Below are 27,927 nucleotides of genomic sequence, written 5' to 3'. Positions count from 1 at the left end.
TACCAATGACCACCCTCCTCATCCTTAAACCTTAAGATTGGTCTTCTCTGTAAAGAGAAGAATGCTGCATTAAAATGTAAGAAAATAAGTGTGAATTACATATTAGCATAAGTTAAACACATAACTACATATGCTGTAGTATATCTGCTAAGCCTACCTTTAAGCTGAGTTTTTATTTATTTATTTATTTATTTTTTGAGATGGAGTCTTGCTCTGTCACCCAGGTTGGAGTGCAGTGGCGTGATCGTGATCTCCGCTCACTGCAAGCTCTGCCTCCTGGGTTCACACCATTCTCCTGCCTCAATCTCCTGAGTAGCTGGGACTACAAGCGCCTGCCACCACGCCCGGCTAATTTTTTGTAGTTTTAGTAGAGACGGGGTTTCACCGTGTTAGCCAGGATGGTCTTGATCTCCTGACCTCGTGATCCGCCCACCTCAGCCTCCCAAAGTGCTGGGATTCCAGGCATGAGCCACCGCGCCCAGTCGCTGAGTGTTTATTTCTATTACTTTGCTAAACTTTCTTTTCTCAGTTCTTCCTTATTAACCTATAGAAACAAATTCTATGCAATGAGAATTGAGGATGGGGCATAAACTGAAGTATAAAGTAGCAGAAAAACAAAGGGCAAAAGGAAAGAATAGCAGGCATGGTCAGGATCACCGGGTGTTCCTTTGAGACAGCAAACATATGATAAGGGGGAAAACCAATCCCCTAACTGAGGATATTTCCAGACAACCTAAAAAAAGTGCTGGAATATTAAAAAAAATTGGCAAAAGGCCAGGTACAGTGGCTCATGCCTGTTATCCCAGTGGCTCAGGAGGGTGAGGCAGGAGGATAGATTGAGGCCAGGAATTGGAAGCCACACTGAGCTGTGATTGTCCCACTGTACTCCAGCCTGGACAACAGAGGGAGACCCTATCTCTAAAACAAAGCAAAACTTTACTTTAAAAAAAAAAAGGGCAGGAAAAAAACTACTTTTTCTATTTTATTCTTCCTTTATTACCAGTAGTCTTGACATTATATAATCTTATAAGATTTATTTCTATATAAAATACAAATTATGGCCGGGCATGGTGGCTAACGCCTGTAATCTCAGCACTTTGGGAAGGCGAGGAGACTGGATCACCTGAGGTCAGCAGTACGAGACCAGCCTGGCCAACATGGTGAAACCCCGTCTGTACTAAAAATAAAACATAAGCCAGGTGTGATGGCGCGCCTCTATAGTCCCAGCTACTTGAGAGGCTGAGGCAGGAGAAACACTTGAACCCGGGAGGCAGAGGTTGCAGTGAGCCAAGATCATGCCACTGCACTCCAGCTTGGGCAACAGAGTGAGATTCCGTCTCAACAACAACAACAACAACAACAACCAATTAAGCATTTGGAGTAAATATATAACCAAGGAATACATTACAGTTAAATGAAAATGAAATTTCATTATTCAAAAAATTTCATTATTCAGTCAGCTTACTGAACAAATATGTTTTTTGGTGTCTTTGTTTTGAGACAGTCTCCCTTTGTCACTTAGGCTAGAGGGCAGTGGCACGATCACGGCTCACTGCAGTCTTGACCTGTAATGATCCTTCCACCTCAGCCTCCAAAGTAGCTGGGACTACAGGTGTGTGCCACCACACCTAGCCAATTTTTTATTTGTAGAGACAGGGTTTCACTATGTTGTTCAGGTTGGTCTAGAACTCCTGGACTCATGTGATCCACCCACCTAGGCCTCCCAAACTGCTGGGATTATAGGCATGAGCCACTGCACCGGGCCCCAGTAAATATCTTTATAAAAAATAAAATTCAAATACTTTAATGGAAACTTAAAACATTTGTAAGAGTAAAAAATTTATTACATTCTTTGTAAACAAGTCGAGAAACTAGAAAACTAAAAAGCAATACTTGGAAAAACATGATTTTTTTTTTTTCCAGGAAGATTCACGTATAGATTTCAAAGCAAAACAAGAACATTAATTTTTTTTTTAAGATGATCATTATTGACAGCTAAATAAATAGACTGGAAGATGCAGTACATGGATTATCTCAAAGCACAGAACAGGAAGCTAAATAAATGGAAATACTGAAGGAATAGAAAGACTTGAAGATAGTCCCAGAAGACCTATTTTACGAAATATAGGTGTTCAAAAAGAGAAAAAGCACCAGATGGAGGAGAGGTAACGATTAAGTAAATAATAAAGGAAAATTTCTCTGGGCTAGCTTTTAGTGGATAAGTGAAAAGGGAAACCAAGTTTCAGGATGGATTAAAGAGAAAAGACAAGTATCTATTATACCCTTGTAAAATTCATTAATTTTACAAATAAAGAAAAAATCTTATAAGTATCCAGAAAGAAAGAACAATTATCCATAAAGGGAAAACTAGGACGGTTACTGGACTAATCATCAACTCTAGAAGCTAGAATACAATGCAACAGGATCTAAACTAACTGAAACAAAAAGCAGCAGAAGTCATGAATCTTTTTTTTTCAGATGGAGTCTCACTCTGTTGTTCTGGCTGCAGTGCAATGGCATGATCTCGGCTCACTGAAACCTCTGCCTCCTGAGTTCAAGCGATTCTCCTGCCTCAGCCTCCCGAGTAGCTGGGATTATAGGTGCCCGCCACCATGCCCAGCTAATTTTTTTTCTTTTTTTTTTTTTTTTAGTAGAGACGGGGTTTCACTACAGTAGCCAGGCTGGTCTCAAACTCCTGATCTCATGATCTGCCCGCCTTGGCCTCCCAAAGTGCTGGGATTACAGGCGTGAGCCTCCGTGCCTGGCCTAGAAGTTATGAATTTTATACTCAGCCGAGATACCCCCGATTTGTTATGGGATGGCAAAAAGATGTTTGAGGCTATTCAAGATTACCAAAATTACATCACTAAAGCAAACTATCTCAGTAAAAATACTTGAGAAAATAACCAAACAATAAAAACATCTTAACATAGATTCAAGATAGGAGAAAATGAAAAGGAATGTGGTAAGCAATGAAGCTTGATATGTGATAATTTAGTGGACCACATATACTCTAAATAAAGACTCTAGAAACAGAAGGGACATAATCCAAAAATCTGAATATGCAAAACTGAAGGGAGGTAAGGAGATGGGAAGCTGAAATTATTCTAAAGCAAAACAGATGATATTTTAGTCAAGGGACTAGCTGTGATCACCTAGGAAGGAAGAGTATAGAGACAAGGGAGGAGGAAAAGGGGAGCTTATATAGAGGAAAAAACTCTATATAAATGAGTATAGAGTTTCAGATTTACTAGATGAAAAAGTTGTTAACTATACCTTACATAATAAGGTATAGTTAACACTACTATACTGTAAAATTAAAATGGTTAAGGTAGTAAATTTTACATTGTGTTTTTTTACCACAATGCAAAAAAAGCCTTGGAGAACTACAACGAGAGGTCAAGAGAGGGGAAGAATCCAGCAAAAGAGAATGAGAAGGAATGTCCAGTTATGTAAAAGATACTAAGCTGGGTGTAGTGGCTTATATCCATAATCCCAGTGCTTTGGGAGGCTGAGGCAGGATTGCTTGAATGGAGGACTGAGATCAGCCTGGACAACATAGCATGACCCTATCTCTACAAAAAAAAAAAAGTACACTCTTCACAGAAACAGAAAACACAACTCTAAAATTTATATGGAACCACAAAAGACCCAGAATAGCCAAAGCCATCCTGAGCAAAAAGAACAAAACTGGAGGAATCACATTACCTGACTTCAAATTGTACTACAGAGCTACTGTCACCAGCAAGGTACTAGCACAAATATAGACAGACACACAGACCAAGGGAACAGAATAGAGAACCCAGAAACAAATCCATACATGTACAGTGAACTCATTTTGGACAAAGCTGTCAAAAACATATACTGGGAGAAAGGACGGTCTCTTCAATAAATGGTGCTGGAAAACTGGATATTCACATGCGGAAGAATTAAACCAGACCCCTATCTCTCACCATAAACAAAAATCAAATCAAAATGGATTAAAGACTTAAATCTAAGACCTCAATCATGAAACTACTACAAGGAAACACTGAGGTGATGCTCCAGGACACAAGAATGGGCAAAGTTTTCTTTTTTTTCTCTTTTTTTTTTTTTTTTTTGAGACACAGTTTCACTCTGTCACCCAGGCTGGAGTGCAGTGGTGCAATCTTGGCTCACTACAACCCCTGCCTCCCACGTTCAAGTGATTCTCATGCCTCAGCCTCCCGAGTAGCTAGGACTACAGGTGCACATCACCACACCCATCTAATTTTTGTATTTTTAGTAGAGACGCGGTTTCACCATTTTGGCCAGGCTGATCTCAAACTCCTGACCTCAAATGATCCACCTGCCTCGGCCTCCCAAATTGCTGGGATTACAGGGGTGAACCACGGCACCTGGCTGGGCAAAGGTTTCTTGAGTAATATCCCACAAACACAGGCAACCAATTAAAATGGACAAATGGGAGCATATCAAGTTAAAATGCTTCTGCACACAAAAGGAAACAATCCACAAAGTAAAGAGACAACCCATAGAATGGGAGAAAATATTTGCAAACTACCTATCTGACAAGGGATTAATAACCAGAATAAAGAAGAAGCTCAAATAACTCTTCAGGAAAAAAATCTAATAATCCAATTTTTTAAATGGACAAAAGATGGTATTTTTCAAAGGAAGACAAAGGGCAAACAGTTATATGAAAATGTGCTCAACATCACTGATCATCGGAGAAATGCAAATCAAAACTATCATGAGATATCATCTCACCCCAGTTAAAATGAAAGGCAACGACAAATGCTGACAAGGATATGGAGAAAAGGGAACACTTGTACACTGCTGGTGGGAACGTAAATTAGTATAGCCACTATGGGGAACAATTTGGAGGTTCCTCACAAAAACTAAAAGTAGAGCTTCTATCTGATCCAGCAATCCTACTGCTACGTATACACCCAAAAGGAAGGAAATTAGTATACCAGAAGATATCTGTACTCCCATGTTTATTGCAGCACTATTCACAATAGCCAAGATTTGGAAACAACCTATATGTCCATCAACAGATGAAAAGATAAATGTGGTACATATACACAATGGAGTACTATTCACCATAAAAAAGAATGAGATCCTGTCATTTGCAACAACATAGGTGGAACTAGAGATCATTATATTACGTGAAATAAGCCAGGCACAGAAAGACAAACTTTGCATTCTCACTTATGTGTGGGAACCCAAAATTAAGACAATTGAACTCATGGAGATAGAGAATAGAATGATGGTTATTAGAGGCTGGGAAGGGTAGTGGTGGGGTTGGGGGAAAGTCGGGATGGTTAATGGGTAAATAAAAATAGAATGAATAATATCTAGTATTCGATAGCACAATGGGGTGACTACAGTCAATAATAATTTAATTGTACATTTAAAAATAATTAAAAGAGTATAATTGGATTGTTTGTAACATAAACAATAAATGCTTGAGGTGATACATCTGCTTATTACGCATTGTAAGCCTGTATCAAAATAGCTCATGTACCCCATAAATATATACACTTACTCTGTACCCACAAAACCAAAAAAGAAAAAATTTTAAATTAAAAAATATTTGCCAGCTGTGTTATCCACGCCTGTAGTCTCAGCTACTCGGGATGCTGAGGCAGGAGGATCCCTTGAGCCCAGGAGGTTGAGTCTATAGTGAGCTATTATTATCATGCTACTGTGTTCCAGTATGGGCAACAGAGTGAGACTGCATCTAAAAAAACAAACAAACAAAAACAAACCAGCAAAACCAAGAGACTGGACAAGGTGGTTCATGACTATAACCCCAGCACTTTGGTAAGCTGAGGTGGGAGGATCACCTTAGTGTACCAATTTGAGACAAGCCTGGGCAACATAGCAAGACCTCCTCTCCGCTAAAAATAAAAATAAAAAACTAGGCAAGTGTGGTGGTGTGTGCCTCTAGCCCCAGCTACTTGGGAGACTGAGGTAGGAGAACTCCTTGAGCCCAGGAGGTTTAATCTACAGTGAGGCATGATCGTACCACTGCACTTCAGGTTGGGCAACAGAGCCAGATCCTGTCTCAAAAAAAAAAATAGAAAAGGAAAAGAAAAACCTTTTATTTTCACTTTAGGATGGGTGTATCCTGTTGAAGAAATATGAAAGATTTCTATTATAGTTAAAGATGGCATTTGAACATGCTCATGTAGCTCCCCTTCTTCTTAAAACTTTTAAACCAGAAATCTTGCTTAATTTCTTCAGCCAAGAACCCATTTCTAATTTAAGTTATTTTAGCAGGAGGGCTACTAAAAGTAACCATTGTTTCCATTGGTAACTGTGAATACATGCTAGGGATACAGTGGGTTTCCATGCCTGCTTTCCATTCTGGAAATGTTCTGTTTGCTGCGCTTTCAATAAGATATAGTATCCTGCTGCTTTTATAGCCCTAGATCAAGAGGAATGCTGGAAGTTACCATATAACCCTTTCTCTTACCTTTCCTCCCCCGAGACATATACACGGAGGAGACACATACTTAGGGTCATTGTCTGCACATGTAGCAGAAGTGGCTGTTTCTCCATATCTTGCACATTTATGAATTTCATATATTTGGAAAATTGCAGCAATAAGGATCATGTCCATTTGCTCTCCATATTTTACATGCCTGTTCTTTTTTTTTATTTTTAATTTATTTTTTTGCGATGGAGTCTCGCTCTGTCGCCCAGGCTGGAGTGCAGTGGCGTGATCTCGGCTCACTGCAAGCTCTGCCTCCCTGGTTCACGCCATTCTCCTGCCTCAGCCTCCCAAGTAGCTGGGACTACAGGTGCCTGCCACCACACCTGGCTAATTATTTGTAATTTTTTTTTTGTATTTTTGTTTTTTGTATTTTTAGTAGAGATGGGGTTTCACCGTGTTAGCCAGGATGGTCTCAATCTCCTGACCTCGTGATCCGCCAGCCTCAGCCTCCCAAAGTGCTGGAATTACAGGTGTGAGCCACCACACGTGGCCCTACATGCCTGTTCTTAATTTCATCTACTAGCTTCTGACTCTTGACTTCCACTGTTAAAGGTATCAAGCCTTGTGCTGCACATTTCACTGCATTTTTTTTGCCTTTACTCTTTTTTTCTACCTCCTTTGAACAAACAAAAACCATTTCTTTTGTCACTTTTTTTTTTACTGATCAGTTCTCCTTGGATTTCTGTGTAAACTGGTTTTCATATACCTATCCAACTAATTATTTTCCCTAAGTGATGACAACCACCTAATCACACTGTGTTCGGTGCACTTGTTAAATCTTTGGCTTGTCATAGTTGAATGATTTGCAAATGGACTATGCCTAGGTTAGAAGATAATTCTGGAGAAGATATAGGTTTTAAAAGACATTTCACTGATTTACTTGAATGGCCATACACGTACACGAACCAACAGTAAAAAGGCACAATAGAATATATAGTGAAACATTTCTCTTCACCCCGTCACCTGGTCTCCCAGCTCCCCAGGCCCCTTCCCAGAAGCAACCTCTGGACCTACTTTCTTATGTATCCTTCTAGAAGTCTATTTATTTATAAGCATATTTGAATTATAGATCAGAAATACAGTGTTTTAAAACTGCAACCTCAGATAGTATTAAAGTGTACATCCAATGGGTGGCAACATATTAAGTATGCCACCGACAAAAATTCACAGGTTTTTAAAACATGAACTATGTTATAGGAAATACGATCACAGGCTCAAGGTTTAGAGTAAGACTCACTAAGCTGCACCCTGGAAGGAATAAGGGTGAACACATATAAACTGGAGAGTTTTTTTTACATTGTCTTTTTACAGGCATGCTACTTATACTCTTAAGAGAGGGGCATACAAGGTTAGACAGCAGATTCTCTTTAGGCACTTTAACTCACAACATGATGACAAAAATGAAAAATGTCTAGTATTGTTACTAAAAATACTTAGTATTGCTTAGTATTCTATGTTGTTCACTTATAACTGCGTTGAGTGCTGTTTGTAAGGAATGCCAATAACATGCTTTTGAATGAGAAAGATCTCGGTACGTGGTCACGGGGAAGGGACAAAACACAATGTTCTATCAATTCGAGACTACCATTTCTGTAACTGGTGATCTCCATGTCATTGTAGCTCTTTCAGTGTATAGGGCCTAATTTGTTTTTCAAAAAGGTTTTTGTATTTTTCTCAATTTTGAACTTAGGACTTTGAATTTATTCCTATTAAATTACATCCCGGCTGGGCGTGGTGGCTCATGCCTGTAATCCCAGCACTTTGGAAGGCTGAGGCAGGAGGATCATGAGGTCAAGAGTTTGAGACCAGCCTGGCCAACATAGTGAAAACCCATCTCTACTGAGAATACAAAAATTAGCCAAGTGTTGAAGCAGGCACCTATAATCCCAGCTACTTGGAAGGCTGAGGCAGAAGAATTGCTTGAATCTGGGAGGAAGAGGTTGCAGTGAGCCAAGATCACATCACTGCACGCCAGCCTGGACAACAGAGCAAGACTTCGTCTCAAAAATAGTAATAATAAAAATAAATAAATAAATAAATAAACAACATCCTATTGGCATGGACTCTATGAGTTCACTCTTCTGATAAATCCATATTTTGTTTCTTCATCCAGTTTTTTTGTTTTTTTTATCTAGATGGAGTCTTGCTCTGTTGCCCAGGTTGGAGTGCAATGGCACGATCTCAGCTCACTGCAACCTCTGCCTCTTGGGTTCAAGCGATTCTCCTGCCTCAGCCTCCCAAGTAGCTGGGATTACAGGCACACATCACCATGCCCGGCTAATTTTTTGTATTTTTAGTAGAGATGGCGTTTCACCATGTTGGCCAGGCTGGTCTCCAACTCCTGACCTCATGATCTGCCCACCTCGGCCTCATCTAGTCTTAATAGAAGGTTGTATGTATCAAACTAAAGTCATAACTTTTGGCACTGTACCAGAAACTTTCTTTAGGTCACTAATTCTTAAAAGGTTGTTCACCAATATATTCTAAGGCAGGGGTTGGCAAGTTTTTTCTGATGGTAAATATTTCAGGCTTTACAGATCATGCATGCAATGTCTGTCACAACTACTCAACTCTGTTCTTATACCAGAAAAGCAGCAAATGACAACACATAAATGAATGAGCAGAGTTGTGTTCCAACAAAACTTTATTTATAAACATAATTGGTGGGCCTGGTTTGGCCTATGGACAATAATTTATGAACTTGTAAGGAACTCAAATTTTCTTTGTTAACTGTTAAGTCACTTAGATTAAATTCCAAAATATATTACCGTAAGTATATTCTGGGTCATCTGAACAACTACTTTAAAATCAGGCATATGTACATTTAGTGGTCCCTTTTGCATTTAGGATTAAATGAGAAATCCCTCCCCATTTACCTATATTAAATACTTCTTATTGCAGAATGCTGAGTAAATAGAGGTTTTTACAATAGTCGGACTTAGGGAAGTGTGGAATTGAGACATCACCTGGCACATAGGGGTGCACGCATGGAGAACATCATACTCATGAGGGAACTGATTTCTTTTAGCTTTTAAAATTTAAACTTGAATTATCAGTAATTATGAGAGCAAATATGAAGCATTTTTCTTTCCCTGATTGCAGACATAGTTAGATACCTACTTGATAGACATTTCAGTAACACCCCAAAGCTGATGTGATCTTTATGTGATGAAGATGGCTATAGTGCTTCCAAATCACCCCTGATTAAAAATGGTCTTAGAATTTGTGGTAGAGCTAGCTGCTGCTTTTCCAAAATCCCTTCTCCCCTTCCCCCTCACTAACACACCCTGTGGGTGGGGGGGCCTGTGGTGAACTGAACCTATCCTTTTCCAATCTTTTTCAACTAGGTGTGGTTTTATGACAAAATGTGGCCAATGAGGCCTTAGTCAACATCACTAGGTGGTGATTCTGGGAAAGCTTGCGAAAATAGGGTCGGACTCAGTTGGCACATGCCGTTTTTTCCTCTTCCTTTCTTCCTGCATCAAGCAATGATGCCAAATCTCAAACTGTAATAGCTACCTTGTGATCTACTAGGCAGAAAAGGACAAGAAGATTGGAAAGGTGTAGCTCTAAAATCCTGTTAACTGCAGGAGAAAATAGTCCAATATATTTTAGCTATTATTATTGCAGCTGAACTCAATTCCTCATCATTAAAAAAGGAAGTGTAGGATATGAATAAACTTTAAATATTTAAGAGACATGAGGCTATTAGTTTTGGTCATTAAACCTCAATAGCATCAATTTAGCATCTGCCAAATAATACTATCATACTAATAATATACTAATAATATAATACTAACAATAATATTGTTAACTGAACTGTTTTTATTTTGTCTTATTTATATTTAATTTTGAAAATTTGTTCATATTTTGAAAATATTTCCTAAAAGCTGTAAGCATATGAAAGTTTTTAACCTAGTTTTGGTTTGTATATATTTAACATGATACAAAAATTTTAAGTAAACGATGAGGCTTTTGGAAAATATTTTTCCTTTGAAATGACTTCAGTGATTAATCACATATGAGGACTGCTCCAGAGTTATGCATTAATCTTGATTTGAGGCGATGTCTTTCTCAATGTAACCTTTATTGCATATACACGTGTTAGTCCATTCTTTCTTTTTTTTTTTTTTTTGAGATGGAGTCTCGCTCTGTCACCCAGGCTGGAGTGCGGTGGTGCCATCTTGGCTCATTGCAACCTCCGGCTCCCAGGTTCAAGCAATTCTCCTGCCTCAGCCTCCCGAGAATCTGGGACTACAGGCGCCCACCACCATGTCCAGCTAATTTTTTGTATTTTTAGTAGAGAAGGGGATTCACTGTGTTAGCCAGGATGGTCTCGATCTCCGGACTTAATGATCCGCCCACCTCAGCCTCCCAATGTGCTGGGATTACAGACGTGAGCAACTGACTGCACCCAGCCTTTCTTTTTTTTTTTTTTTTTAAGACAGAGTTTCGCTCTCATCACCCAGGCTGGAATGCAACGGCGCGATCTTGGCTCACTGCAACCTCTGCCTCCTGGGTTCAAGTGATTCTCCTGCCTCAGTCTCCTGAGTAGCTGGGATTACAGGTGCGTGCTACTATGCCCAGCTAATTACGCCCAGCTAATTTTTGTATTTTTAGTAGAGACAGGGGTTTCACCATGTTGGTCAGACTGGTCTCGAACTCCTGACCTCAGGTGATCTACCCGCCTCAGCCTCCCAAAGTGCTGGGATTACAGGCATGAGCCACCACACCCGGCCAGTCCGTTCTTTCTCAATGTAATCTTTATTGCATAATACACATGTAGTAGGTCATTCTTCCATTGCTATAAAGAAATGCCTGAGGCTCAGTAATTTATAAAGAAAAGAGGTTTAATTGGCTCATGGTTCTGCAGGCAGTACAACAAGTGTAGTGTTGGCATCTGCTTCTGATGAGGGCCATAGGAAACTTACAATCATAGTGGAAGGTGAAGGAGGAGCAGACGCATCATAAGGCAAATGTAGGAGCAAGAGAATGAGTGGGGAGGTGTCACACACTTTCAAACAACCAGGTCTCACAGAACTCACTATTGCGAGGAAAGCACCAAGCTATTCATGAGTGATCCACCCTCATGATCCAAACATCTCCCACCAGGCCTTAACTCTAACATTGGGGATTACATTTCAACATGAAATCTGGAGAAGATATCCAAACTAAATCACCGCATAGACAGAATTAAAAACAAAAAACACATGATCATCTTCATAGATGCTGAGAAAGCATGTGATAAAATCCAACATCCCTTTATGATAAAAAAAAAAAAACTCAACAAATTAGGCATCAGGGATATACCTCAAAATAATAAGAGCCATCTATGACAAACCCACAGCCAACATCATACTGAATGGGGAAAAGCTGAAAGTGTTCCACCGAAGAACTGGAACGAGACTAATATGTCTACTCTTACCACTCCTATTCAACACAGAACTGGAAGTCCTAGCCAGAGGAAGAGAAAAAAATAGAAAGCATCCAAATAGAAAAAGAGCAACTCAAATCATCTTTGTTCATTGATGACATGATTTTATACCTAGAAAACCCTAAAGATCCCTCCAAAAGACTCTTAGATCTGATAAACAACTTCAGTTAAGTTTCAGGATACAAAATCAACATATAAAAACCAGTAGCATTTCTATATACCAATAATGTTCAAGCTGAGAGTCAAATAAAGACTTCAATCCCATTTACAATAGGCACACATAAAAAATAAAATACCTAGGAATACACTTAACTAAGGAGGTGAAAAGAAAGATCTCTATAAGGAGAACTTTGTATGAAACACCAATGAAAGAACTCATAGATGATACAAACAAATGGAAAAACATCTCATGCTCATAGATACAAAGAATCAGTATCATTAAAATGGCCATACTGCCTAAAGCAAAGTACAGACTCAATGCTATTCCTATCAAACTACCAATGGTATTCTTCACAGGACTAGAGAAAACTATTTTAAAATTAGTATGAAACAAAAAAGAGCCCCAACAGCCCAGGTAATTCTAAGTAAAAAGAACAAAGCTGGAGGCATCACACTACCCAACTTCAAACTACACAACAGGGCTACAGTAACCAAAACAGCATGGTATTAGTACAAAAACAGACACATAGACCAATGGAACAGGATAGAGAGCCCTGAAATAAGACCACACAACTGCAACCACCTAATCTTTGACAAAGCTGACAAAAACAAGCAATGGGGAAAGGACTCTATATTCAATAAATGGTACTGGGGTAACTGTATAGCCATATGCAGAAGAATGAAATTGGAACCCTACATATCACCATATATAAAAATTAACTCAAGATGGTTTAAATACTTAAATGTAAGACCTCAAACTATAAAATTAATAGAAGAAAATCAAGGAAAATCTCTTCTGGACACTGGACTTGGCAAAGAATTTATGACTAAGACCTCAAAAGTAAATGCAACAAAACAAAAAATAGGCAAATAGGACTTGCACAGCAAAAGAAACAATCAACAGAGTAAACAGATGACCTACAGAATGGGAGAAAAACTATGCATCCGAAAAAGGACCAATATCTAGACTCTATAAGGAACTGGAACGAATCAACAAGGAGAAACAACCCCATTGAAAAGTGGGCAAAGGACATGAACAGACACTTCTCAAAAGACATACAAGTCGCCAACAAATATGAAAAAATGCTCAACATCACTATCATTGGACAAATGCAAATTGAAACCACAGTAAGATACCATCTCACACCAGTCAGAATGGCTATCATTAAGAAGTCAAAAAATAGGCCAGGTGTGGTGGCTCACACCTGTAATCCCAGCACTTTGGGAGGCCAATGTAGGCAGACTGCTTGAGTCTAAGAGTTCAAGACCAGCCTAGGTAACATGGTGGAACCCCATCTCTATTAAAATTACAAAAAGTTAGCTGGGCATGATAGTGCACACCTGTAGTCACAGCTACTAGGGGGGCTGAGGTGGGAAGATTGTGTGAGCCCCAGAGGTTGAGGCTGCGATGAGCCCTAATCATGCCACTGCACATCAACCTGGGTGACAGAGTGAGACCCTATCTCAAAAAAAAAAAGAAAAAAAAATAACAGATACTGGCAAGAATATGAAGAAAAGAGACACTTATACACTGCTGAGCGGGGAGGTGGGTGTAAATTAGTTCAACCCCGATGGAAAGCAGTAAGGAGTTCTCTCACAGAACTAAAAATAGAATTGCCAGTTCAGAAATCCTACTACTGGGTATTTATCCATAGCAAAATAAATTGTTTTATCAAGAAGACAACTGCACTCATATATTTATCACAGCACTATGTACAATACCAAAGTTATGGAATCAACCTAAGTGTCCACCAACAGTGGATTGAAAAAAGAAAATTTAATATATATACACCATGGAATACTACCACAAAAGAGAACAAAATAATGTCCTTTGCAACAACATGCATGCAACTAGAGACCATTATCCTAATGGCTACTGAAATTAAAATAACGCAGAAGCAGAAAATCAAATACCTCATGTTCTCACTTACAAGTGGGAGCTGATCAATGGGTATACACATAAACATAAAGATGAACAAGGACACTGGGGATTCCAAAAGGGGGTAGAGGCAAAGGGGGGCAAGGGTTGAAAAACTATCTATTGAGCATGTTCACTATTTGGGTGATAGGTTCACCAGAAGCCCAAATCATCCCATTATGCAATATACTTGTGTACCAAACCTATACATGTACCCCACTGAATCTGTAATTTTTTTTAAAAAGAAGTGACTGCGCCCTTCTTCTGCCTCTGAAAAAACCTATACCATAACATCAATAACACTTCATACACTTGTTTATATGATTATCTCTCGCTTAACCTAAGGGCTTAGCACTGTACTTGATGCTCAAAAGTATGTTTTGTGAATGACTAAATAAATAATAATGTGTATTTGATGGCTACTGAAATTGAAAAATAATTTTTGATATATACTTGCTCTAACCTCTACATGTCCACAATATAGAGACTATAACAAAAACGCTCAGGTTTTCCTAGCATATAATTCAATAAATCAAAACAACTAGACTAAATATGGGCTAGATATGGGCTGCTTCACTTACAGCTGATTAGTAGACAAAACGTTGGTGTCACATTATATTCTAAGAGAGGCACTCAGTTTGTAACAAAACTATTTCACTTATTCCTCCATCTATCAACACTTAGGTATCAATTATATCCACATCTTTATTAATGAAGTACTTTCAATATTGTAAGTCATTTTTACTACTTATAAAATCATTATAGACTAAATCAAGCAGACCTGGCTTACTTTTTGTTGCTTTTTTATATAAAACATATTTTTGAGGGGTGGAGCAATATGGCCGAATAGGAACAGCTCCAGTCTCCAACTCCCGGCGCAAGTGACACAGAAGACCGGTGATTTCTGCATTTTCAACTGAGGTACTGGGGTCATCTCATTGGGGAGTGCCGGACAATCAGTGCTGGTCAGCTGCTGCAGCCCTACCAGTGAGAGCTGAAGCAGGGAGAGGCATTGCCTCACCTGGGAAGCGCAAGGGGGAAAGGAATCCCTTTTCCTAGCCAGGCGAACTGAGTCACACAACACCTGGAAAATCGGGTAATTCCCACCCCAATACTGCGCTTTAAGCAAATGGGCACACCAGGAGATTATACCCACACCTGGCCAGGAGGGTCCCACGGCCACGGAGCCTCCCTCATTGCTAGCACAGCAGTCTGCGATCTAACCGCAAGGCAGCAGCGAGGCTGGGGGAGGGGCACCCACCATTGCTGAGGCTTAAGTAGGTAAACAAAGCCGCTGGGAAGCTCGAACTGGGTGGAGCTCACAGCAGCTCAAGGAAACCTGCCTGTCTCTGTAGACTCCACCTCTGGGGACAGGGCACAGCTAAAAAACAACAGGGGAAGCAGCAGAGGCCTGTGCAGACCCGAACAATTCTGTCTGACAGCTTTGAAGAGAGCACTGGATCTCCCAACACGGAGGGTGAGATCTGAGAACAGACAGACTGCCTGCTCAAGTGGGTCCCTGAGCCCTGAGTAGCCTAACTGGGAGACATCCCCCACTAGGGGCAGTCTGACACCCCACACCTCACAGGGTGGAGTACACCCCTGAGAGGAAGCTTCCAAAGTAAGAATCAGACAGGTACACTTGCTGTTCAGCAATATTCTATCTTCTGCAACCTCTGCTGCTGATACCCAGGCAAACAGGGTCTGGAGTGGACTTCAAGCAATCTCCAACAGACCTACAGCTGAGGGGCCTGACTATTAGAAGGAAAACTACCAAACAGGAAGAACACCTACCAAAACCCCATCAGTACGTCACCATCATCAAAGACCAGAGGCAGATAAAACCACAAAGATGGGGACGAAGCAGGGCAGAAAAGCTGGAAATTCAAAAAATAAGAGCACATCTCCCCCTGCAAAGGAGCGCAGCTCATCGCCAGCAATGGATCAAAGCTGGTCAGAGAATGACTTTGACGAGAGAAGAAGGCTTCAGTCCATAAAACTTCTCAGAGCTAAAGGAGGAATTACGTACCCAGTGCAAAGAAACTAAAAATCTTGAAAAAAGAGTGGAAGAATTGACAGCTAGACTAATTAATGCAGAGAAGGTCATAAATGAAATGACAGAGATGAAAACCATGACACGAGAAATACGTGACAAATGCACAAGCTTCAGTAACCGACTCAATCAACTGGAAGAAAGAGTATCAGCGATTGAGGATCAAATGAATGAAATGAAGCGAGAAGAAAAACCAAAAGAAAAAAGAAGAAAAAGAAATGAACAAAGCCTGCAAGAAGTATGGGATTATGTAAAAAGACCAAATCTACGTCTGATTGGGGTGCCTGAAAGTGAGGGGGAAAATGGAACCAAGTTGGAAAACACTCTGCAGGATATCATCCAGGAGAACTTCTCCAACCTAGTAGGGCAGGCCAACATTCAAATTCAGGAAATACAGAGAACACCACAAAGATACTCCTCCAGAAGAGCAACTCCAAGACACATAATTGCCAGATTCACCAAAGTTGAAATGAAGGAAAAAATCTTAAGGGCAGCCAGACAGAAAGGTCGGGTTACCCACAAAGGGAAGCCCATCAGACTAACAGCGGACCTCTCGGCAGAAACTCTACAAGCCAGAAGAGAGTGGGGGCCAATATTCAACATTCTTAAAGAAAAGAATTTTCAACCCAGAATTTCATATCCAGCCAAACTAAGTTTCATCAGTGAAGGAGAAATAAAATCCTTTACAGATAAGCAAATGCTTAGAGATTTTGTCACCACCAGGCCTGCCTTACAAGAGATCCTGAAGGAAGCCCTAAACATGGAAAGGAACAACTGGTACCAGCCATTGCAAAAACATGCCAAAATGTAAAGACCATCGAGGCTAGGAAGAAACTGCATCAACTAACGAGCAAAATAACCAGCTAATATCATAATGGCAGGATCAAGATCACACATAACAATATTAACCTTAAATGTTAATGGACTAAATGCTCTAATTAAAAGACACAGACTGGCAAACTGGATAGAGTCAAGACCCATCAGTCTGCTGTATTCAGGAAACCCATCTCACATGCAGAGACATACATAGGCTGAAAATAAAGGGATGGAGGAAGATCTACCAAGCAAATGGAGAACAAAAAAAAGCAGGGGTTGCAATCCTAGTCTCTGATAAAACAGACTTTAAACCATCAGAGATCAAAAGAGACAAAGAAGGCCATTACATAATGGTAAAGGGATCAATTCAACAGGAAGAGCTAACTATCCTAAATATATATGCACACAATACAGGAGCACCCAAATTCATAAAGCAAGTCCTTAGAGACTTACAAAGAGACTTGGACTCCCATACAATAATAATGGGAGACTTCAACACTCCACTGTCAACATTAGACAGATCAACGAGACAGAAAGTTAACAAGGATATCCAGGAACTGAACTTATCTCTGCACCAAGCGGACCTAATAGACATCTATAGAACTCTCCACCCTAAATCAACAGAATATACATTCTTCTCAGCACCACATCGCACTTATTCCAAAATTGACCACATAATTGGAAGTAAAGCACTCCTCAGCAAATGTACAAGAACAGAAATTATAACAAACTGTCTCTCAGACCACAGTGCAATCAAACTAGAACTCAGGACTAAGAAATTCAATCAAAACCGCTCAACTACATGGAAACTGAACAACCTGCTCCTGAATGACTACTGGGTACATAACGAAATGAAGGCAGAAATAAAGATGTTCTTTGAAACCAATGAGAACAAAGATACAACATACCAGAATCTCTGGGACACATTTAAAGCAGTGTGTAGAGGGAAATTTATAGCACTAAATGCCCACAAGAGAAAGCTGGAAAGATCTAAAATTGACACTCTAACATCACAATTAAAAGAACTGGAGAAGCAAGAGCAAACACATTCAAAAGCTAGCAGAAGGCAAGAAATAACTAAGATCAGAGCAGAACTGAAGGAGACAGAGACACAAAAAACCCTCCAAAAAATCAATGAATCCAGGAGTTGGTTTTTTGAAAAGATCAACAAAATTGACAGACCACTAGCAAGACTAATAAAGAAGAAAAGAGAGAAGAATCAAATAGACGCAATAAAAAATGATAAAGGGGATATCACCACGGACCCCACAGAAATACAAACTACCATCAGAGAATACTATAAACGCCTCTACGCAAATCAACTAGAAAATCTAGAAGAAATGGATAACTTCCTGGACACTTACACTCTTCCAAGACTAAACCAGGAAGAACTTGAATCCCTGAATAGACCAATAGCAGGCTCTGAAATTGAGGCAATAATTAATAGCCTACCAACCAAAGAAAGTCCAGGACCAGATGGATTCACAGCTGAATTCTACCAGAGGTACAAAGAGGAGCTGGTACCATTCCTTCTGAAACTATTCCAATCAATCGAAAAAGAGGGAATCCTCCCTAACTCATTTTATGAGGCCAACATCATCCTGATACCAAAGCCTGGCAGAGACACAACAAAAAAAGAGAATTTTAGACCAATATCCTGGTGAACATCGATGCAAAAATCCTCAATAAAATACTGGCAAACCGGATTCAGCAGCACATCAAAAAGCTTATCCACCATGATCAAGTGGGCTTCATCCCTGGGATGCAAGGCTGGTTCAACATTCGCAAATCAATAAACATAATCCAGCATATAAACAGAACCAAAGACAAGAACCACATGATTATCTCAATAGATGCAGAAAAGGCTTTTGACAAAATTCAACAGCCCTTCATGCTAAAAACGCTCAATAAATTCGGTAATCAGAACGTACCTCAAAATAATAAGAGCTATTTATGACAAACCCACAGCTAATAATATCATACTGAACGGGCAAAAACTGGAAAAATTCCCTTTGAAAACTGGCACAAGACAAGGATGCCCTCTCTCACCACTCCTATTCAACATAGTGTTGGAAGTTCTGGCTAGGGCAATCAGGCAAGAGAAAGAAATCAAGGGTATCCAGTTAGGAAAAGAAGTCAAATTGTCCCTGTTTGCAGATGACATGATTGTATATTTAGAAAACCCCATTGTCTCAGCCCAAAATCTCCTTAAGCTGATAAGCAACTTCAGCAAAGTCTCAGGATACAAAATTAATGTGCAAAAATCACAAGCATTCTTATACACCAGTAACAGACAAACAGAGAGACAAATCATGAATGAACTTCCATTCACAATTGCTTCAAAGACAATCAAATACCTAGGAATCCAACTTACAAGGGATGTAAAGGACCTCTTCAAGGAGAACTACAAACCACTGCTCAGTGAAATCAAAGAGGACACAAACAAATGGAAGAACATACCATGCTCATGGATAGGAAGAATCAATATCGTGAAAATGGCCATACTGCCCAAGGTGATTTATAGATTCAATGCCATCCCCATCAAGCTACCAATGACTTTCTTCACAGAATTGGAAAAAACGGCTTTAAAGTTCATATGGAACCAAAAAAGAGCCCGCATTGCCAAGACAATCCTAAGTCATAAGAACGAAGCTGGAGGCATCACGCTACCTGACTTCAAACTATACTACAAGGCTACAGTAACCAAAACAGCATGGTACTGCTACCAAAACAGAGATATAGACCAATGGAACAGAACAGAGTCCTCAGAAATAATACCACACATCTACAGCCACAGCCATCTGATCTTTGACAAACCTGAGAGAAACAAGAAATGGGGAAAGGACTCCCTATTTAATAAATGGTGCTGGGAAAATTGGCTAGCCATAAGTAGAAAGCTGAAACTGGATCCTTTCCTTACTCCTTATATGAAAATTAATTCAAGATGGATTAGAGACTTAAATGTTAGACCTAATACCATAAAAACCCTAGAAGAAAATCTAGGTAGTACCATTCAGGACATAGGCATGGGCAAGGACTTCATGTCTAAAACACCAAAAGCAACGGCAGCAAAAGCCAAAACTGACAAATGTGATATAATTAAAGTAAAGAGCTTCTGCACAGCAAAAGAAACTACCATCCGAGTGAACAGGCAACCTACAGAATGGGAGAACATTTTTGCAATCTACTCATCTGACAAAGGGCTAATATCCAGAATCTACAAAGAATTCAAACAAATTTACAAGAAAAAAACAAACAACCCCATCCAAAAGTGGGCAAAGGATATGAACAGACATTTCTCAAAAGAAGACATTCATACAGCCAACAGACACATGAAAAAATGCTCATCATCACTCACCATCAGAGAAATGCAAATCAAAACCACAATGAGATACCATCTCACACCAGTTAGAATGGCAATCATTAAAAAGTCAGGAAACAACAGGTGCTGGAGAGGATGTGGAGAAATAGGAACACTTTTATACTGTTGGTGGGATTGTAAACTAGTTCAAACATTATGGAAAACAGTATGGCGATTCCTCAAGGATCTAGATCTAGATGTACCATATGACCCAGCCATCCCACTACTGGGTATATACCCAAAGGATTATAAATCATGCTGCTATAAAGACACATGCACACGTATGTTTATTGCGGCACTATTCACAATAGCAAAGACTTGGAATCAACCCAAATGTCCATCTGTGACAGACTGGATTAAGAAAATGTGGCACATATACACCATGGAATATTATGCAGCCATAAAAAAGGATGAGTTTGCGTCCTTTGTAGGGACATGGATCCAGCTGGAAACCATCATTCTCAGCAAACTCTCACAAGAACAGAAAACCAAACACTGCATGTTCTCACTCATAGGTGGGAACTGAACAATGACATCACTTGGACTCGGGAAGGGGAGCATCACACATCGGGGCCTATCATGGGGAGGGGGCAGGGGGGAGGGAGTGCATTGGGAGTTATACCTGATATAAATGACAAATTGATGGGTGCTGACGAGTTGATGGGTGCAGCACACCAACATGGCACAAGTATACATATGTAACAAACCTGCATGTTATACACATGTACCCTAGAACTTAAAGTATAATAAAAAAAAACAGATTTTTGTTTTTAACTCCAAAATATTCTAATAAATATTATCTAATTAAGCCTTAAAAATTTTCTACTAGTTCCTGCAGACATAATCAAGTTTTTTGATCTGCAGTTTTATGAACAAATAATTGTGTAAAAGCTAATGTGTGAAATAATGGCTCAGTGGGAATTATTATACATCTTTAAAATAATAAATTCTCTCAAAACAGCTGAGGTATACCCTTTTTTCAAACCATCTAGTAAGATGTAGAGACTATTTCCTGTTTTATTCTTTATTAGTGAAAGTTATAGGGCAATTTTCTGCTAATGGAGTCAGACTAATGAAGCATAATATTTTCAAGATATTATCAAGCATTAGAGACTAGTTCAATTTTTTTAAAGCTTATGAACAGAAAAGGCAGCTCTTTTTAAAAACTCATTAGGTTTCTGGAATACACAAGGATTTATTTGTATTACCCTAGATCTCTTACGTACTCTGAAATTATTACAAGCTTTTATGTCTTTCCTGTATATTACTGATGTTTCATAATGGGTAAAAAGAACTAAAACAAAAGAAAACAAAACACTGAATGTTATTTTAACTAGTTTTTCAAAGTTATAACATACGCAGCAAATACGGGCTGCTTCACCTAAAGCTTTTCTCCTCTCCCTTCCCTGTTAAGAGACCTTAGAACTTTTTGGATATATCCTTCCATGTACTTCTGAACATTGCTGAGTAAGGATATGATGTCTGAAGCTGCTAAGGATGACAAAGTAGAAAGATGATATGAATAGGCCGGCGAATTAACCAATCCTAGATCCATCCCACTCTTGTTATGTGTTATGTGATCTCTGTAGTGATTAATCCATTTTGAGTTGTATTTCTGTTATTGTACAACATCCTAATTCAAAGTGTTTATAAAACCAGGTTTTAAGGCCAATCACATTTCCTTCAGTTTATAATGGCTAAATTTGAAGCTACTATCCTCTGCAACTTCCTTATATCTGTTGCCAATATTTATTTACTGACAACAGCAATAAAGATTTATGACACTTTTCCATTTACAAACTACTGTCTTTCCTCATCTCATCACAGCTTGGTTTACTTTTCACAAAAACACTTGTATATATATGATATATATATCTTATATAAAATCTAAAATGTACACAAAAGGCACACATGTATGGAGAGAAAGTTAAAGGTACATATATATGTATATGGAGAGACAGCAAGTTAAAGTTTTCAGAATCAAAACAAATTCAGTTGTGTTAAAAACCCTACCAAAGGCAAAACCTAACAGAGCCAGGGAAGGCTGTGAAGGGAGGCTGTAATAATTTCAAGGTACATTTTCACAAAAACACATGAGACTAGGAAACTGAGTACAGATATCTAGGGTATTTACAATTAAATGCTTGTTAACAAGAGCTTTAAGCTTTTACAGAAATGCAACAGACTAATTTGATATGCAACCAAGATAACCTCTATTTCCACAGGTTTTGTATCTGTGGATTCAACCAACCATAGATCAAAAATATTTTTAAAGAAACAACAAAATAACAATGTAACAAAAACAATACAAATAAAAATACAGTACAATTACTTACATAGCATTTACATTGTATTATTATAAGTAATCTAGAGATAATTTAAAGTATATGGGAAGACATATGTAGGTTATGTGCAAATACTATGCCATTTTACATGAAGGACTTGAGCATCTATGGGTTTTCGTATCCATTGGAGTACTAGAACCAATCTTCTGCATATACCAAGGGATGGCTACACTATTGTTTCGTAGTTTTTATTTTAAACAGAAACTTCTGGCCCAACAGTAAAAAACACAGACTCAAATTGTTTAATGCATTTAGAGGTTTTTTTTTTTTTAATCTAGGGCTTAATTAGCTTTGGTTTCAAATATCAACATGTATTGTATGTCGTAATAACCTCAGAATATCCAGGAAAAAAGTTCAAAAGGAGCTATTAAGTTTGGATCTGGAGCATATGCCAAGATCCAAATGTACAGATTTAGGACTTATATATGGATGGTACTTCAAACTATGAGAATGGATGATAGCCTCAGGAATTTAGGTGAAACAAGAATTGAAAATGACTAAAGCCTGAACACTGAAGAGGGTGGGCAGAGGAGGAGGTACTAGGAAAAGAGGCAGAGATGAGAGCTTAAAGGAGAATCAAAAAAGCTGAGGGGCCCAGAGGAGCTTTTCTAGGAAACAGTGGTTCCACCTGAGACACTACAAAGAGGCTGAGACAGATGAGAGTTGACAATGAAGGTTTTCCTAACTATATATACCTGTCATTTGCCAAAGCAAAGAAAAATAAAAACTTTTTTTTTTTCTTCTTCTTTTTGTTTGAGATGGAGTCTAGCTCTGTTACCCAGGTTGGAGTGCAGTGGCGCGATCTTGGCTGACTGCAACCTCCGCCTCCCGGGTTCACGCCATTCTCCTGCCTCAGCCTCCTGAGTAGCTGGGACTACAGGCGCCCACCACCACGCCCGGCTAAGTTTTTTGTATTTTTAGTACAGATGGGGTTTCACCGTGTTAGCCAGGATATTCTCGATCTTCTGACCTCATGATCTGCCCGCCTCAGCCTCCCAAAACGCTGGGATTACAGGCGTGAGCCACCACGCCTGGCCTTTTTTTTTTCTTATTTTCAACCAAAGTTTTCCTTTTCTTAGTTTTCATGATGTTACAACACTATTTTGTGTACATTTTGGATTTTACATAAGATTAGGAAAGGTATAAATCGTAGATTATATGTGACATACACACATTGTGTGTGTGTGTGTGTGTACAGAGAGAGAGAGAGAATCTAAATAACAGAGAAGACTCTGAGAGACAATGATGTTTATTTGGAAATAGGCACTGAAACGGGAATATGCATGCCATAGTAAACTGTGCATCTTCAGGGATATAACAGAAAACAAAGGTTTTTAAGGGTAAAATAAGGATTGCACCCATATACAAGTTCTAAACAAGAAATTGTTTTGAGATAACTATCCTTGGTCACGAGAATCAGTAACAACGATGGCACCAGTCTGAAGACAGTTGTTGGGCAAATGTCCTCACAAAGGTTTTTTTTTTCTTTAATGAAAAAAATTACACTGCTCCTTGCGGAGCAGGGCTACCCCATAGGCAGTGCACCCAGAATACCCAGAAGTATTATTTTGTATAAGGTTGGATGGCCTTTGTGCTAAGTTGTGGTTTTTGCAGTCTTTGGTGGTAGTTGTTATTAGGCATTTGTGTATAAGAACCCTCCCTTCACAGCCTTCCCTGGCTCTGTTTGTTAGGTTTTGCCTCTGATAGGGTTTTTAACACAATTGAGTTTGTTTTGATTCTGAAAACTTTAACTTGCTCTCTCTCCATATACATATATATGTACCTTTAACTCTCTCTCCACATATATATACCTTTTGTGTACATTTTAGATTTTATGTAAGATATATATAGCATATATATCTTATATAAATATGATATATATATAACTTATAGAGGATATTTCTAGAAGGCTACGCAACAAATTAGTAACTTTCTGCCTCCAGAGTTGCCAGTATCTCGGACACTCTTGAGGAATAGGGATTGGAGAGAGACTTTCCACTTTTGTACCTCTTTAATGGTATAAATGTGGAGTTATTATCAATTCAAAAAATTAGTAAAATTAAAACAGATAAATAAAGGCCATTGTATCATGTTGCACTTGTTTTACAGTTTAGGGAAAAATATTTTTAGACATCATCATGGCTGAAAAATAGGCTATGACTTCGTCCACTGAACCCAGGATCCTTGTAACTTAGTCTATGGTGAGGTAGTGGGGGGAGTTTATTAAATTAACGTTAATTAAGCTAGTGTTGGTCAAATATACAATATAAAAGAATAGGTTGTGATTGATTCCTAATTAAGGACAGACTACATATGAATGTCCAAATGGGGCCAATTCTCCTTGAGCTAACACCCTACTTCTGAGGCTGAAGGGTGCATGGCAATTGATAAAGTAGATCTATTTTCATGTCCTGAATCCTGTACTTATGATTCCAAAGAGAGTAAGAGTGCTCTTCTTATATCTGTGCGCCTCATTAAATTCTCGGCATAATCAAAATATTCTTTTGGAGAGTTTTCCTGTTTTCTTTATATCAACATAAATCATTCAAAAGAGATGTTAAGTATTATAGAAAAAGATGTTTTAATGTAAAGAAATTAAAGGAAAATTTCAAGTTAGATACATATTGTTCAGTTTTATGCGTCTTCAATAATTTAGCTGGTGTTTACAATGATTCTCAGGAAAGTATAATGCTGTTTAGTTTTCTATTTTCTCTCTGTGTCAGAATTTGAATTAAAAAGAGCAAACACCGAGTGTGTGCAACCAAAGATATGGCTGCTGCAAACACTGGAGTCTGTATGTCTTGATATTGTAAGTGGACAATTAATGTAAGGAGCCTCAAGGTTCTGGAAACGACTCTGAAATGGAAAGCTGCTTTTTGAAGTCTGTAGTCAAGCTGGATAAATTACAATTAAAGCAATTAACAATGAATTTGAAACAAATAATATCATTTACTTTTTGTAACTATGGAAAACTGAACTGCTTGTAAAATTCTGATAGAATTGTGTAGCTGTTGGCACACCAAACCAGATTTGGTAAATACAATGGATTGTCTTTAATGAAGGAAGTTTTCTTTTTAGCTGCAGGTTAAAAACCCTATAACTCAGATCCTATTTGACATTTTCCAATGAGGAAAAAAAGCAATTTTTATTTCCGTGGATAACTGTAATTATGGAGAGGCCTCCTTTTACAAAGTAGACTTCATTTGTAGTCAAATATGGTATGAAATTTCTATAAAGTAAAAAGTCTTATTAGCCATATTTCCCCCCTTTTATAGTAGCACTTGAAGGCTTCCATCAGTCATCTTTCTTATTTTCTTTCTCACTGTTGACTCCTTCCTCACTCTTCCAGATTTCAAACATATTTCATGGCTCCTGTCCTATTTTCAAACTTTACTTTGCTACCAAAATTCCTCTCTGACTACTCTAAAACTGTTGACTACACTTTTCACTATCTACAATCTTCTTAACCATTTTTGAACGATGTTTACAAGTGACCTGATAATTACTTAGTATGGTGGTCTTTTAGCCCTCTTCTTTTGCAACATCTTTGTGGTATTTTATATTGTCAACCCATTTACTCTGTAGTTAATGTCTTTCACCTCGACTTCTTGTTCTCCTTCTTGAATACTTTCTTCTTTATTTTATTTTATTCTTTTTTGCTTTCTAAAAGAATGTTTCCCAAGGTTCTGGCCATGCAAAATTTCCCTCATCTCTCTACAATTTACACATGAGAACACTATTCATTTCTACATATGTCATTATCTTCATGCATGGCTTCTTTCTTATTTTTATTCATTGTCTTGAATTGATTTCTAAATTCCTGAATCACATTTTTATCTGCCTGCAAGGTGTCACATTCATAAAGTCAATAAGACACTTACTTGGTTGTCTATTCTATTCTTTTTTTTTTAATTCTCTTGACCCCAGTTTTCCTGATAGCTACGTTTCTCTGCTTCCCTTATAAGATAAATTCCTGAGACAGTAATCTATACTCACAGTTTCTCCTTTCCTCTCATCTCTCTTGAACCCACTCAAGTGAGGCTTTATCCCCCACTACTCCATCACAGTTACTCTTGTCAAAGCCATGAATGATATATCTTGCCAAATCAAATGGTCATTTCTCAGTCCTCATTTTATTAGACTTCTCAGCATCATTTGTTACAGTTGTTCATGGTCTCCTGGTTGAAAATATTTTTACTTGGCTTCTAGAGTGCCATATTCTTCTGGTAAGTTTCTTAAAAAAAGGGGTGGGGGGCAGGGGCATAAACCCACAGGACAGAAGGAGAAAATAGCAAGTAAATTCCAGAAGGCAGAAAGGAGATGAACAATAGAAAAGTGCCTTAACAGAAAAGAATGGGGAATTCTACTTCAGTAGGGGACGGACTAGAAAAGCAACCTGATTGGCACTGATGATCCCCAAAGAGCCCAGAAAATGACAGAAAAAAGGTATTACTGCGAGGGGCGGGGGGTGAAGATATGAAGAAAATAGAACGATTGGTTAAAAGTTTGTAAAATAATCAGATTTACAGATCCCCTACTTAATACAAAGTTTTCTCACATTTCATTAGAAGTCTGACTTTCTTCTCTAAAGAGGGTGAAACAGAGTATTCCCATTTCCAAGGGCTACTGTAAAAAAGTACCACAAAATGGGTAGTTTAAAACAAAATAAATTTGTCTTCTCACAGTTCTGGAGGCTAGAAATCTAAAATCAAGATATCGACAGGGTTGGTTCTTTCTGGAGGTTTTGAAGAGAATCTATTCCATGCTTCCTTCCTATCTTCTGCTGGATGCCTGGAATCCTTGGTGTTCCTCGGTTTGTAGGCACATCATTCTAATCTCTGCCATTCTGCTTACATGGCATTATTCCTTGTGTTTTTCTGTGTTTAAATATCTCCCCTGGCCAGGTTCAGTGGATCACGCCTGTAATCCCAGCACTTTGGAAGGCTGAGGCGGGCTGATCACCTGAGGTTAGGAGTTTGAGACCAGCCTGGCCAACATGGTGAAACCCTGTCTCTACTAAAAATACAAAAATTAGCCAGATGTGGTGGCAGGTGCCTGTAATCCCTGCTACTAGGGAGGCTCACACAGGAGAAGTGCTTGAACCTAGGCGGAGGTTGCAGTGAGCCAAGATCGCGCCACTGCACTCCAGCCAGCGACAAAGTGAGACCCTGTCTCAAAAACAAACAAACAAACAAAAAACTCTCCTTGTAAGTCACTAGTCACTGGATTTAGAGTTCACTCTAATCTAGTATGGTCTGTGTCTGGACGGAGGGAGAGGGAAACAAAGAACAAAGGTGACTAAGATGGCCTACTTCCGAGTTCTTCATCACCAACTTTCCCGCGCCCGGGAAAGGCACAGG

General features: G+C 38.9%; 1 protein-coding gene across 1 annotated transcript in view; it reads right to left on the bottom strand.

Moving 5' to 3' along the window:
• The window catches only part of ZRANB3 (zinc finger RANBP2-type containing 3), a 324,081-nt gene that overhangs the window by 184,428 nt on the left and 111,726 nt on the right, over positions 1-27,927 (bottom strand). The window lies entirely within an intron of this gene.

This window comes from Trachypithecus francoisi, unplaced genomic scaffold, assembly GCF_009764315.1.
Source record: "Trachypithecus francoisi isolate TF-2019V2 unplaced genomic scaffold, Tfra_2.0 Lachesis_group13, whole genome shotgun sequence".
NCBI classification, from domain to species: Eukaryota; Metazoa; Chordata; class Mammalia; order Primates; family Cercopithecidae; genus Trachypithecus; species Trachypithecus francoisi.
Note: the sequence above shows the minus strand (reverse complement) of the source record. Positions and strands in the feature narration are given on the sequence as shown.